The sequence below is a fragment of the Lissotriton vulgaris genome, chromosome 6 (genome assembly GCF_964263255.1).
Source record: "Lissotriton vulgaris chromosome 6, aLisVul1.2, whole genome shotgun sequence".
NCBI classification, from domain to species: domain Eukaryota; kingdom Metazoa; phylum Chordata; class Amphibia; order Caudata; family Salamandridae; genus Lissotriton; species Lissotriton vulgaris.
Window position 1 is genome coordinate 721,247,439 of NC_141694.1, and position 15,035 is coordinate 721,262,473.

A 15,035-nucleotide genomic window follows, 5' to 3' on the forward strand; every position below is an offset into this window, starting at 1 on the left:
TCCTCTTTTGTATGCAAATAGAGGTTCTGGAAGGTTATCCGGGCCAGTATTGCGGATCCTCCAGTGTTGTTTTACGATTTTTTTGATGGCATTGGATCGTGTGTTGAAGGTATTTACAAACGCTATCCTTTCATTCTTTGGTTTGGGAGGGGTCACCTCCAATAGAGACGCACGATTGTTGTTCGAAGCTCTTTTTTTGGAGTCTCGGATCAGTTTCTTGGGGTATTTCTTGTCTCGGAGACATTGCTCAAGTTCTCCCGCATGTTTATAGAAACTCTCTTTTGTGCTGCAGTTGCACTGAATGCGCAAAAACTGACCGAAGGGCAGATTGTCCCGAAGCGCCTTCGGATGACAGCTGTCGTATTGGAGCAGTGAGTTTCGCGCCATGGGTTTCTTGTATAATTCCGACACCAGACCCCCTGAGGTAGCCATGATCTGAAGGTCTAGAAATGACAGGGTGGTTTTTGAAAGCTCAATCGTAAAGCGTAGGAACGAGTTCTGTTCATTCAGCCAAAGATGAAAGGCCTTTAGTTCGGTTTCAGTTCCACGCCACACCACTAGAATATCATCTGTGTAGCGTTTCCAAACCCTTATCGATGGAAAATAGGGATTCATGGGTGATAGCACACGATCTTGTTCGAACTTGTGAACATATAGGTTTGCTAGAGACGGGGCAAAAACGCTGCCCATACTGGTCCCTGATGTCTGGAGGAACACTGTCTCTTCGAACCGAAAAAAGTTTTTTTTCATCGCCATGGTGGCTAGTTCCATGATGAAAGATACCGGGGTAATGGAGTCCCATGCTTGTTCTCGTAGTAGCATTTCAACCACCTCTAGTGTCTCATTTTGTGGTATCGAGGTGTAGAGGGATTCTACATCAAAAGATACCAGAATATCCAAATTGGTGTCAAACTCGATGTTGGGCAGAATCCTCAGCAGATCTTTCGTATCTTGGATGTATGTTGGCATCAGTTTGACCAACGGTCGCAAAAAAATGTCGACAAACGTCGATAAAGGTTCCAAGAGGGATCCGATGCCGGAAATTATAGGTCGTCCTGGTGGAGGGCGTTGTTCTTTGTGAAATTTCGGGAGCACATAAAAATATGGCATCACCGGATTTACAGTACACAGAAAGGAGGCCTCATTTGCCGTAATCCAGCCTTCTGATAATGCCTCTTCAGTGAGATGTTTGATATTCATGGAGAGTCCCTTTGTCGGATCTTCAGACAGTGGACTATAAGAATTAATGTCACTGAGTTGTCTGAGACACTCCTGCCTGTAAGTACTCGTATCCATAAGGACAATGGCACCCCCTTTGTCTGCAGGCTTGATGATGACTGAATCGTCTTTCGCTAGTCCCGACAGGGCCTGCTGTTCTTGCTTCGAGAGGTTCATGAACGGTTTATCAGTCCTTGAAAACAGGATCTGGATGTCGTGTCGCACTGCTTCCTCAAAGGTTAAAACCTTGGTTGGGATAGTGTGAGGTAAGGGCATAAAGTTCGAGGATTTTTTGAGTCCCGTATTAGATTCAGTAGGTGGGTTCTCAGATTTCAAAAAGAAAAAATGTAACCTAACCTTCCTGAAAAATTGAGCTAGCTCAACATTGGTCTGGAATGGATCTCCAGTAGTGGTCTGGACAAAGCCAAGTCCTCGGTTAAGCACTTGATTTTCAGTAGGGGAAAGCTCTCTGGAGCTCAGATTAATAATCAAACTGCCTCTGAACTCGTGCCTGCTTGATCCTGAGGTATTTGCTTCCCGCTCCGTAGACCCATCGATTGCGGGGGGACAGTCCACTGTACTTGTCCTCGGGAGGCTCGTCTTCTGCCTCTTGTCCTTCCTTGGCCAAACCCTAAAAAAGGCTGCATATTTTGATTGTGAGGGAAAGGCATAGGGCCGAAAGGGCCCATAGGTTGTGGAGGAAAAGGACCTCCAGTCATCCATGGATTCGGTGACCACCATGGGTTAAATTGATTGGGGCCATAGTTTTGGCCTCTCCAATTCCCTCTGTTCCCTCTGCCTCATTGTTGGTTAGTGGAATTGCCTTGATTGCTCGAGTCTGAGTCACTGGAGGTGTCCTCAGAAGTCGAAGTCCCGTAGGTGGAGCCCCCTCTGCGTCCATTTCTGTTGTATGCAGTCGGGACATAGGTGGCGCTAGTGTAAGGATAAACTTTGTCCATGGCGAATTTCGCCAGATCTTTTTTGCACTTCTCAAGCTTGGCGAATAGGATAAAGTCCTTAAATTCTTTAGTGGTTTTATTATTTTCCTCTTGCTGTTTGGTAAATAGCTTCCCTGTGATCTTTGTCCTAATTTGACCCTCCAGTACCTGAATCTCCACGAGCATTTTGTCGGAAACCCGTTTTGCAGTTTTAATTATCAGCACGAGCCAGTCACGAGTGCATTTCCATGCTATTAGTGACCAGTCGCGTAAAAAGTCTTTGTCATCTAGGAAGAGTCTAGGTGCATTGGTGACTATCAGTCCCGATGGTGCACAGTTGCCCCGGAGATACTCAGCCATTGCAATCCCATGTACACAGGTGCGGGAGTAACTCTTTTTCAATATTAGAATCTTGGGCCATCCGTCTTCATTAATCACTGGTTGGACTGGCATCGATTCTAACATACTCGGATTGTCACTTAGAATGGATTGGATTTCTTCCTTGTCAAAGGCCAGACCTAGATTTGTACCCATTGTCAGATCAGAGAAAAGGGAAAAGGCAATCGTCTAAAGTGAGGTAAACTCTATTAGAGTTGTGGTTCGTTGGTTTGGGATAAACTAGTGGAGCCCTGCTTCACACTGGACCAAGCTACCATAAAGATTAAAGAGATAAAGGACCCGCAGTCATGCAACCGCACTTAAGTAACAACACATACGGAGAGAATAGGGTCCAAGGAAAATCTGGCGAAATTCGCCATGGACAAAGTTTATCCTTACACTAGCGCCACCTATGTCCCGACTGCATACAACAGAAACGGACGCGGAGGGGGCTCCACCTACGGGACTTCGACTTCTGAGGACACCTCCAGTGACTCAGACTCGAGCAATCAAGGCAATTCCACTAACCAACAACGAGGCAGAGGGAACAGAAGGAATTGGAGAGGCCAAAACTATGGCCCCAATCAATTTAACCCGTGGTGGTCACCTAATCCATGGATGACTGGAGGTCCTTTTCCTCCACAACCTATGGGCCCTTTAGGCCCTATGCCTTTCCCTCACAATCAAAATATGCAGCCTTTTTTAGGGTTTGGCCAAGGAAGGACAAGAGGCAGAAGACGAGCCTCCCCAGGACAAGTACAGTGGACTGTCCCCCCGCAATTGATGGGTCTACGGAGCGGGAAGCAAATACCTCAGGATCAAGCAGGCACGAGTTCAGAGGCAGTTTGATTATTAATCTGAGCTCCAGAGAGCTTTCCCCTACTGAAACTCAAGTGCTTAACCGAGGACTTGGCTTTGTCCAGACCACTACTGGAGATCCATTCCAGACCAATGTTGAGCTAGCTCAATTTTTCAGGAAGGTTAGGTTACATTTTTTCTTTTTGAAATCTGAGAACCCACCTACTGAATCTAATATGGGGCTCAAAAAATCCTCGAACTTTATGCCCTTACCTCACACTATCCCAACCAAGGTTTTAACCTTTGAGGAAGCAGTGCGACACGACATCCAGATCCTGTTTTCAAGGACTGATAAACCGTTCATGAACCTCTCGAAGCAAGAACAGCAGGCCGTGTCGGGACTAGCGAAAGACGATTCAGTCATCAGCAAGCCTGCAGACAAAGGGGGTGCCATTGTCCTAATGGATACGAGTACTTACAGGGAGGAGTGTCTCAGACAACTCAGTGACATTAATTCTTATAGTCCACTGTCTGAAGATCCAACAAAGAGACTCTCCATGAATATCAAACATCTCACTGAAGAGGCATTATCAGAAGGCTGGATTACGGCAAATGAGGCCTCCTTTCTGTGTACTGTAAATCCGTTGATGCCATATTTTTATGTGCTCCCGAAAGTTCACAAAGAACAACGCCCTTCACCAGGACGACCTATAATTTCCGGCATCGGATCACTCTTGGAACCTTTATCGACGTTTGTCGACATTTTTTTGCGACCGTTGGTCAAACTGATGCCAACATACATCCAAGATACGAAAGATCTGCTGAGGATTCTGCCCAACATCGAGTTTGACACCAATTTGGATATTCTGGTATCTTTTGATGTAGAATCCCTCTACAACTCGATACCACAAAATGACACACTAGAGGTGGTTGAAATGCTACTACGATGACAAGCATGGGACTCCATTACCCCGGTATCTTTCATCATGGAACTAGCCACCATGGCGATGAAAGAAAACTTTTTTCAGTTCGAAGAGACAGTGTTCCTCCAGACATCAGGGACCAGTATGGGCAGCGTTTTGCCCCGTCTCTAGCAAACCTATATGTTCACAAGTTCGAACAAGATCGTTTACTATCACCCACAAATCCCTATTTTCCATCGATAAGGGTTTGGAAACGCTACATAGATGATATTCTAGTGGTGTGGCGTGGAACTGAAACCGAACTGAAGGCCTTTCATCTTTGGCTGAATGAACAGAACTCGTTCCTACGCTTTACGATTGAGCTTTCAAAAACCACCCTGTCATTTCTAGACCTTCAGATCACGGCTACCTCAGGGGGTCTGGTGTCGGAATTATACAAGAAACCCATGGCGCGAAACTCACTGCTCCAATACGACAGCTGTCATCCGAAGGCGCTTCGGGACAATCTGCCCGTCGGTCAGTTTTTGCGCATTCAGCGCAACTGCAGCACAAAAGAGAGTTTCTATAAACATGCGGGAGAACTTGAGCAATGTCTCCGAGACAAGAAATACCCCAAGAAACTGATCTGAGACTCCAAAAAAAGAGCTTCGAACAACAATCGTGAGTCTCTATTGGAGGTGACCCCTCCCAAACCAAAGAATGAAAGGATAGCGTTTGTAAATACCTTCAACACACGATCCAATGCCATCAAAAAAATCGTAAAACAACACTGGAGGATCCTCAATACTGGCCCGGATAACCTTCCAGAACCTCTATTTGCATACAAAAGAGGAACAAGTATTAAAGATCGGCTAGTGCACACGAGACCAGGACCAAAGAAAGCTCATCAAGTGGGAACTCTATGGGATTTGCCACCGGTCGAGGGTCACTGCCCATGTGGGAATTGTGCTGCATGTCCTCAAACATCCCATTCTACAAGCATCGACATAGGAACATCGAGACGTTGGGAACAAAAACAATTTACTAATTGCAATAGTTCCAACCTCATTTATCTCATTAGAAGCCTGTGTTCCTTACAATACGTTGGGATGACGACGAGAAAAATTAAAGTAAGGATATCGGAGCATAAAAGCACGATCTGATGCAAAAAGCAAGCGACTCGCCTCACGAATCATTTCTTGGAGGTAGGACACGCACCCACAGATTTCTCGTGGACCGTCTTGGAACAATCACGGATCCCCCCTCACGTCACCGACATCACTAAGCATCTCTTCAAATTGGAGCAAAAATGGGTGTATCGCCTAAATACAGACAAAGATGGTCTTAATGAAGACATTCCTTGGACCTCATTATAGAGTGATCTTTGTCTTTGACCTCCGGTACCACATGTCTGCCTGAGCTGACAGGCTGTTAGTATTTTTTCGCCTCATATGACGTAAGACTTCATATACTAGCCTTAGGAGCATTGTGAGCTCCTCTATAGAAACTCTGTTTTCCCCACTGACATAATCATATTGTTTACAACACAGTCTATACATCGTACCATCGGTGTTCAATGACAGACCGATCCATTTAGGACTGTTTCTATGTCTCTGATAATACTATGAGAGAATAAATAATCATCATCTATCGGTGTAAGCAGTACTGATTAAAAGACACTAGGTCTCTTGGCCATAAAAAACTATAACCGATGAAAGCGCTTCCAATTAACATAGTGGCGAGATTGGGGATTGGACCTACCAATCCAGCACACGACTTTACTCCTCATGTCGGGAGGTGGTGTCTGTGACGCTAAGCATGGCTCCCCCGTCTTTCTAATTTCGAAAATTGAAATACCAGTACATTATAATACTAAATACTTTTGCTAGCTTTGCATCATACAAACTTGCTCCAAATACTCGACATGATTTATGTACGGCTGGGTTGGAATCTGTTTTTGTTCCACCACGTAGTTTCCCTACTACATTTCCCATGAGCCCATTTGACGGATTGTAATGACGTACGCAGCCCTCGCTGGTGTGTATCAGCGCATGCGCATTAGCTCTGATACGTTATTGACGTTTCTCCCTTAGCTAGAAATACGGCGTGTAAACATTCCCCGGTGCCTCCCCGAACAGCGCAGATGCCTGACTGGAGTACCGACGGAAAGGTATGCTTAAAATCCCCGTCGTAAACTGGATTGCGCGCCAATCCTCGATGGTATTGTGCACTTGAGCTGACCCTTGCAGCGTCGCTGTAATATTAACATCCTTAGATATCTGTTCGGCAGGAGGCGTTTTTAACATCTATAACAATACTACTCTACCCGCAATGGATAGAATTGTTTTCCTGTTGGTGGGAACACTTCTAGTGAGCACTCTGATAAAACAGAACGAGTGTCAGGCACAACAAGATGTGTTCATTACCATTGTATACAGGATAATTGTAACAAGTTGACGGATCTGTGACTGTGATTTGGCGGTTGCAATGAGGATTTTCACTATTATTTTTGTGGTTTTAAAATAGAGCGGTGCCCCTATTTCCTGAGCTGTGGCCAGGTGAGGAGCGGCGCCGGTCCCTCAAACTCTAGGTGAGTGAGAGGCACATCTAAATAATAAATGGTTGGGTAATGTACTTGAGACATACAAGTACACAAGTAATTTCAACTGTTGAAACTCAGGAGTGATAAGTTCCATTAATGTGTTGTCCCATTTTCTCTGTTTTCTTTTATATGTGTCGTCTGCACATGATTCCTCTCGCTTGTGGAAATCAGCTTCTACTAAACAGGAGCATTGAGAGGGCCTATTCAGGTGATATCCCAATATTTATATAATTTCTATTATGCACGCACGCACTTTTTTAAGCAGTAGCAAAATATATTTTTGGTCCTGAAGAAGCAGGTGATACACTAAGTTTCTGTTAACTGCAGAAACATGTCGACCTTTCCATACATGCAGTAGATATTTGTTTAAAACTACTGTTATTTTGCACTTCACGTTTTTTAATCTTGGAAGTGGATTGCCTCTCATTAAAGTCATTTTTGCACCCACTATCCATTTTTAACTACTCACTTTCACATATTTTTTTGTGCACTGCTTTTCAGTTACCACTATCTAAGTGTACTAGTTGTACGTTGTGGACATACCACTTGGTGAGACTGGCCCAAATGATGACAAGAAGGGCGGTCCAGAATGCGTAACTGATAGGTATCCATATCGCACAGTGATGGGTCCAAATGTATGTTGTAGTAGACTAGACACACTCTGAACACAGAGTTCTGAGTTTCTTTAGACCCACAGTTATTCTTAATATATAGAATAATATAGGATGGCATAGTCATCAATTACCAAGCAGACATGACGGAAACAAACATACATGGATGTTTGTTGGGCTGGGATAGGGCAAAGTGGGGCAATACATGAACTACTGGGAAAAATGAATGATATAGTAGATGACTAGAACTGAACACCCATTCTAATAGAAACACTTTTGTTTATAATGTGGGGCTAATGTTGATTCGTTAACCATACATAATGAAAGTTAAGCACTGTTGAGAGGTAACCAGGCGAGAATATGGACACCCTAAGGCACCTGGAAAGATGCGTAAGTATCATATCTATACTTACATAAATGTGAATGGTGAATGTAATGGTGTTTTCATAATAACAGCAAATTTAATAAAGCAGATAATAAAATGATAAAGGCTGGGAAAAGGGGTGTGTTAGGGCTGTTAAATGCAAAATCTAGAGAACACCCATACACTAGCAAAGTGTGCCTGTTCACGAACATTTTGCACGCCATCCCTGGAAACAATAACACTGCTCATACAAATCTTAGGAATTGGTTTCCGAAGGGTGACAAAGGGAATGTAATACTTTTTCAGATTTCATGGGAGTGCCAGGAAGTTGGCTTCTCTACAGGTAAAAATAAATCTATTTTGATAAAGTGCCAGCACAAGTAGAAGTTGTCACTCTTTTTTCTGGAATAATTCCAGTTTATTGCTATGTTAAAGGATCTATTTGGTACTTGAGTCTTGATTGTAAGCAGAGTCAATTACAGCAAGCATAGATCATAGGACAGGTGAGAAATGGAAGACCCAACACGTGTTTCTCCCCCTCGTACGGCTGACAGGCCAAGGGGCTTCCTCAGGGCATGAAATGGGTGTAGCGTAAGTGAGTCCTGCTTAGAATAGCGAGTCCGAATTTTTTTTGCAAGTAGGACGTCCGGTTATTGAAGTCTCACTCGGGTCAGTCGGTAAATCTACGGCATTTACATCAGGTGATTTTACACCATGGACACAATCCTGTTGAGTAAGCATGGTTCAAGAATATGCATGGAAATGTATGATTCGTGCAGATTTCCATGCCAGGTATTTTTGCCAATAGCAGAAAATACAAAATCTATGTAAATCAAAGGCTTATGTTTACGATTCAGAGATTTCCATCTTTTTATAACCTATTAATGAATCTGCCCGAAAATAGATAACTTTATATTCATGACATTATGGTACATTGTATTTCTTTATAAAAACTATGAGGCACACTTGGTTTGAGTTTATTTAAGTTTGCTATAGCACAACCCATGTTGGATTCAAAGTACTTTACAACAGCATGACTATGGTCTAGCGAGTCAGATGGGACCACCAGGCAGGTGTTTTTTCACATGAAATGCACAGAAGAGTTGATTGAAAGGGATGGCACACTGGAACACTTCTGGTTGTGAGATCTGTGAAACAACCAATTGCAGACTGTGTATATTTGGGTCACTTTTGTCTTTGAAAGGAAAATGGATCTATGTGAAAATGAAGAAACTCTTTACCAAGAAACTCATTACTTCGACCCCAGCTCTGAGAAACCAGTGCACATTATTTTTTATCTTTCTCTTCATTGCTCTGTTTCTCTCTGGGGACACCTCCCTACTGAATCTTCCTCTCTCCCCAACGTCCTGCCATAGTTCAAATCAGGTCTTTTAACCCTGACGCCTCTGAATTGACTGGGGTTTCTGGGATTATGGGATTCTTGGTTCTATAGAGTAGAGGTTTTCACACACTATGGTAAAACTAGCGAAGTCTGCTTCTATCAAGTTACACATCAGAGAATACAAAGGCAAAACCTGACTGATGGCAAACCATCACTCACTCCTGTAGCTTGAGAAAATCAGATTTAGTGCCTTATTTAGAGATTGGAGGGAACAGAAATTCTTCAATTTCTGGAGAAAATTCTAACAGAGACTACAATTCTTTGAGCAGTTTTTTCCACATTAGGATGCCAATTGTGAAGGAAATTCAGCTTGTGGATTGTACTCCTTATTTAGAGCTCCATCCAGACTTGTGAGTATTTTCAGTTCTCTCCAAACTCTAAATGAGAATCTTAATGTTAGAGAAATATTTTACGTGCTGCCTTTGCAAACGTTTGTATTATGTTAACCGGGTCCCCATAAGCATGACACTTCATTGGCAGCTTGAATAAAAGTGGGCCAATGTCCTGCATGCCAGCCATAATTTGCCCTCATATTTAATCTCAGTGATCTCAAAGCAGCACTCATTGTATATCTGCCCATGGTGTGCAAAAGTATATCTACTCTGTCCTACTGACGCTTGGTGCCATACCACTTTTTATTGTCAAACGAGATGTGTAGAAAAGACATGTGAGCAATTTTGTGACAATCCGTGCCAGTTAGAAAAGGTACGACAAAGGTTCTCTGAAAAATTGTATGTTCTAGAGAATTACCCAGTTGGTGTTGGAAATGTGCCCTTTCTGCAGGGTCACCCTAATTTTTTTTGCAATATTGTTGAACTCTATTTTTCTTGGCTATAGAACTCTGTGCACTTTACCTCTTCTAACCAGAGGTAAAGTGCATGTGCTTCTCCTTTCAACATGGTAACATTGGTATATTGCTGAATGGCATATGTAACTTACCTTTAAATCCTTATTATATGGTACCAAGTTGTACCCAGAGCTAGGCCTGGGCGGATTTCGTGGAGTTCCGATACGTGGAACTCCGAGAAGTGACAAAAAAACTCCACGGAGTTCCGCAAGTGGCAGAGTGCAGAGCGAACTGCCATTCGTGCTGATCTTCTTGCTGCTCAAGTAGAAATTCTACTTGAGTGGCAGCTCATGCTCGCCAACTTGCCGTTGGTGAGCGCGAGCGGGAATAAACTCTGCTGCACTAAGTGGAGCTGAGTTTTCTACACTTTGCAAACTCCGTGGAGCGCAGAGTGCAGAAAACTCAGCAAATTCCGAGAACAGAGCAGAGTTCACCGCCTAGGCCTACCCAGAGCCTGTATGGTAAATGTCACAACTAGACTGCAGCAGCCTTTGTGCCATTGTCTACTGTGCAATGTAAACATAACTGCAGTCCTGACACCAGTACCTCAGCTGTGCAGGGTTTAACTGCAAATTCGACTAGTGAAAATAACCCCTTTTGATAGGCCTAAACCATCATTTAAAATATTTATTAGACAACCTAACAGCCGCTGCTTCGCTGCTAAGGCGGAGGAGCATCGCCCCACTGATTTCAAAGGAAAAATAAAATGATAACAAAGCAATTTTAAAAACATTACGTTATTATCGTTTTATTTTTTTGTACGGAGCCCGAGCCAGGTTAGGGTGGGGTGGGCAGGGCTTGGTTGTTCTCACTGGGAAGAGGAGTGGTTGCTTCACCATAAGTGCAAATGACGGTTTGGCCGGCTGTCTTGGGTAGGCCAAACCGTCATGTACACTTGGTATGTTCTCCACCCAGCTTTATTGCAAGGCCAGGTGTAGAATATGCACAGGCTCCCACTTCCTGTCTGAGCGCCGAACCTGGGTGCTCAGACGAATCACAGCGCTTCTGTCATGCTGGTGACAGCAGCGTTAGGATTGCTAGGGGAGTCTGGAAGCCTGTGTGGTTCCTGGAGACCACAGAAGAATATGGAGGTGAGGTGATGAACGGTTGTTAAGTGAGCTTTTATTTTCTTTATTTTTTCTTATTTTGTAATTCCCCAGCACCACACCACTACATTTCCTTAGCAGCCGCTTCTGCAACCTACGTAGCCTTAGGCAGGGTGCATGGTATTTATAAGTATGAAATGTAAACGTTTAATGTTAAACATGTCCTTACATGGAAAATGCCTTCAAAGCTATTTACATTGTAGCCGGTTTGGCTGTTCGAAAGGAAACCACAGTGGTGTGATATTAAATGCTAATCCTGTATCTCGGTAATGGGACTACCTAGAAAAATGACTAAACTATGTTTAATAGTTGTTAAAAAACAATTCAATGGTAAAGTCAGATTTTTTCCAAATACTACGAAGAAATGACTTTTAAAAAGTTGCCTTTGCCCTGCCCGAATCCCAAAGAAGCTAAATCTACATTTTGTACTCTCACTTCGGCCAGCCAGTAATTAACATATAAAAATGTGTGAACGAGGTGTAAATTTGCTCTCAAGAGCAAAACAAACGGCTGCCCTGAATGGACAGAGAGGACCCTTCTGAACCTTGAGGAAGATGTAGGTGGGGCGGGGAAGATCATTCATTACCTTAAAGTGTCAAGTCCTGCTTGAATCTCACATCTTGCTTGACAGGTCTGCTGGGGATTTTCGTATGACACTTGGGGCGCACTTCAAAGAGGTCTTCCTTGTCACAGGCAAATGTTAGCTGACACTTGGAAAGGGTCCTTCTGTTATCTTCCCAGCCAGTCAGGCCCCAATCACAGTGGGCCTCTTTTGACACCACAGTAATACAGTCTGTTTGACAGGCCTGCTAGGTTTACACATAACATTCGGGGCACTCTCCAACGGATGGAAACAGAAAAACAAAACAATTTGTGTGGATCTATTGTCCGATTGCTGAAAGCTCAGCTTTGTTGTACCGGGCTTCTGTATCTGAGGTTGTTGTGGGTACAGGGATGCATCAAACTGCATTTTAGTGTTAGATGTGGAGGACACTGGGATTACCATAATACACTCCCCACACACATGCCCTCGAAACCCATGTTTAGTGCGGCCAAAGGCTTTTGCCATCTTGAAAATGATCAAAGAGGGTAGGGGTTGGCCCAGGGACCTTTACTCCATTACCACCCACTAGCTTGTGCCAAGCATAAATGTGGCACCCCCAGGCACCCACATAAGAACACTCCTCAACCTTTGGAAAATCAAAAGAGGACTGAGACCTCAGAAGAGCCTAAAAGACTGCACCTGCTCTCCCTCTTGTAGCTAGGACAAAGAAGTGAACTCCAATGGTCATAAGAATGACCGATTTTGCAAGCTACAGGGACACAACTAGCTAGTAGAGACCTTTTCCTGCAAATGCCCAGCTGACCAGTGGCAACTGGACCAGGTCTGGAACCTCCTGTTGGCCTGTACCTACCACCTTGTGAGTCTCTATGTGCCTTCCCTGAAGTTCTGGGGAGTTTTAGAGGTGTGTACCTGTGGTGGATTGAGACTTAATGGACTGTGTCAGAAGCTAACATTTTAGACCAGGACTAACCTGCTTGGTGTAATTGGCCCATGCTCCAGGATCAAATAGTGCCTAGGTCCTATTCTACCATGACCATTGACTATCATTGGCACTTTGTGCTTCTTGGTGCTATTTCTACCTAAAAAAAATATATCTCTGGTTCCCCTTATTGCAGTTTTGTCATTTTGCTATCATTTTGGTTATTAAATTGCACTCTGTATTTCTAGTTCATTTTGCGATTTTTTTATTGGTTTGCCTTTTGACTTTATTACTGTGTTGGTCCTGTATAAATAATTTACACATCGCTTCTAAGTTAAGCCTGTCTGCTCTGTGCCATAGATACCAGAAGGTTCACCCTGACAAGGATTGTGATTATTACTTGATGTGGGTACTTACCTCCTTTAACTAATAATCCAATTTCCTACAGTTAGTTTGTGAACGTTTTCATCCCAGGGCCTGGGGCTAATAATAAGGTGCTATCAGAACATATGTGAAGGATAAGAGGCTATTAAGTCAATTTTTCGAGTTATAAAATATGGCAAATGCAAAGCACGCCTTCAACGTGCACAGTAATTTGCATGTACTACTGTCTCTGCTATGTGTATATTGACATGGTAAAGAATGCCCACTGAAGATGAATTTGTGTTTTGCACACAAGCATGGTTTCAAACCAACACAAGAGAAATTGCTCCTGGTCATGTGCATTGTAAAAAAATGAATTCAGTCTTGCATTAACACATGAGTGGAAGATCCGTGCTCTCTGCTATCCATGCGTAAAATAAATGTTTACAGTTTCTAAATCCTTCTTGCTCCCTTCATCTGAAGCCCCCAGTCCTCCTGTAATGGAAGAGAGGTGCAACGAGCTACACGAAAGAAGTGGACATCAGTGCTGCTTTTCCTGGTGACTCCTCCGATGAGGTGTCTACTAGCAAAAGTCCTGACAAGATGTCTCTCTTTCCTGAGTACCTGCCTATTCAAGTGGCCAACTCTTCACCTCCATTCAGTCTGGGTCATAATTAGACCCTGCACCTCCTGGGATCCTCAAAATGAGTAGTTTTATTTTAATGTGTTATTTTCCATTTTTATTGATCTTTTGAATCGATTAAGCTCTGATCCATGGTTACTCAAACATGGAAACATGCAAGTGTATTGCCCCTGCATAAAAGCCTACTCTGGATGCAACAAAACCGGAGAATGCCGACCCTATCTCTCTCCTGCCATTGCAGGATAACATTTTGGAAAAGCATATTAACAGGCAGTTGTTAGATTAGCTTGATTCTCGTAACCACCTTCAACATTTTCGGTCAGGTTTACTCACAGTACTGAGTACGCACTTCTCGAGTAAAAGGATGATCTTAAATTGATCCTGGACAGGGGTGTAACGGCATTCCTCATCTTTTGCTGCTCTTAACACTGTACCACATGCTTTCCTGCTGAAGAAATTGAGGAAAGCCGGGCTTTGTGGCAAAACCCTTCAATTGTTCCAGATAGCCTCCACCCCTTATGTTTACAGTTTACACAGTATGGTATACAGAGTTTCGCATCCCTAAAGTTCTTCTCTGAGCCTCACGTTTTTTCATTTCTATGTTCGTCCGGTAGCAGACAACGTTGAAGCATGTGTGCTCTCGATATTCTCATGAGAAGATGATTCACAGATTATCATCTGCATGTCCTCATATTCAGGCAAGTCTTTCCTGCAGCTTAAATCAGTTAGATTTGGTGACTGTAGCATAGGCACAGTGGATGGGCACCGACTAATCAAACTGCCTTAAACTTAATGGCAGAAAAACAGAGATTTTTAATGATGTGGAATCATCCTCCCATTGGGGTCCTCAGTGGTGGCCAGAGCAATTTAAGCCTGCTCCAAAGCCCAAGCACCCTTTGACAAATTTGGCATTCTGGTTAGAAAGCTGTTGCTTGAAGTTCAGATTAACAAGCAAGTGGCCCACTGCTTTGGGCTCCTCAGGTCTTTGAGGATGATTCTATAGTCTCTTCGCACATCCATCCAAAGGACTATTATTCAGGCAATTACTAACACCCGACTAGATTATGGCAATGTGCCTTACCTCAGAGTGAACAAAACGTCTTTGAAAAAAACTTCAAACTGTTCATCCTGCTGCTGTCTGCTTCCTGGACCTCCTTCATAAGCAGGCCCATGTTTCATCGCAGTTCCAGGATCTTCATTGGCTCACAACCGAGAAGTGCATTAAATGTAAAGCCTTATACTACACCTATAAAGCGCTGACTCAGGCAGGACTACACTTTCTCACACAACTTGTACATCTTTACTGCCCTGCAAGAGATTTATGCTCGTACAATTGGAGATTAGACGTGGTCCCATGCTTTGTCAAGCCATGTGAGGAA

The 15,035-nt window shown here is 43.5% G+C and overlaps 1 protein-coding gene across 6 annotated transcripts in view; it reads left to right on the forward strand.

Annotated features, from left to right (window-relative positions):
• Positions 1-15,035, forward strand: part of POPDC1 (popeye domain cAMP effector 1) — a 391,499-nt gene that overhangs the window by 192,123 nt on the left and 184,341 nt on the right. The gene's annotated exons all lie outside the window — the stretch shown is intronic.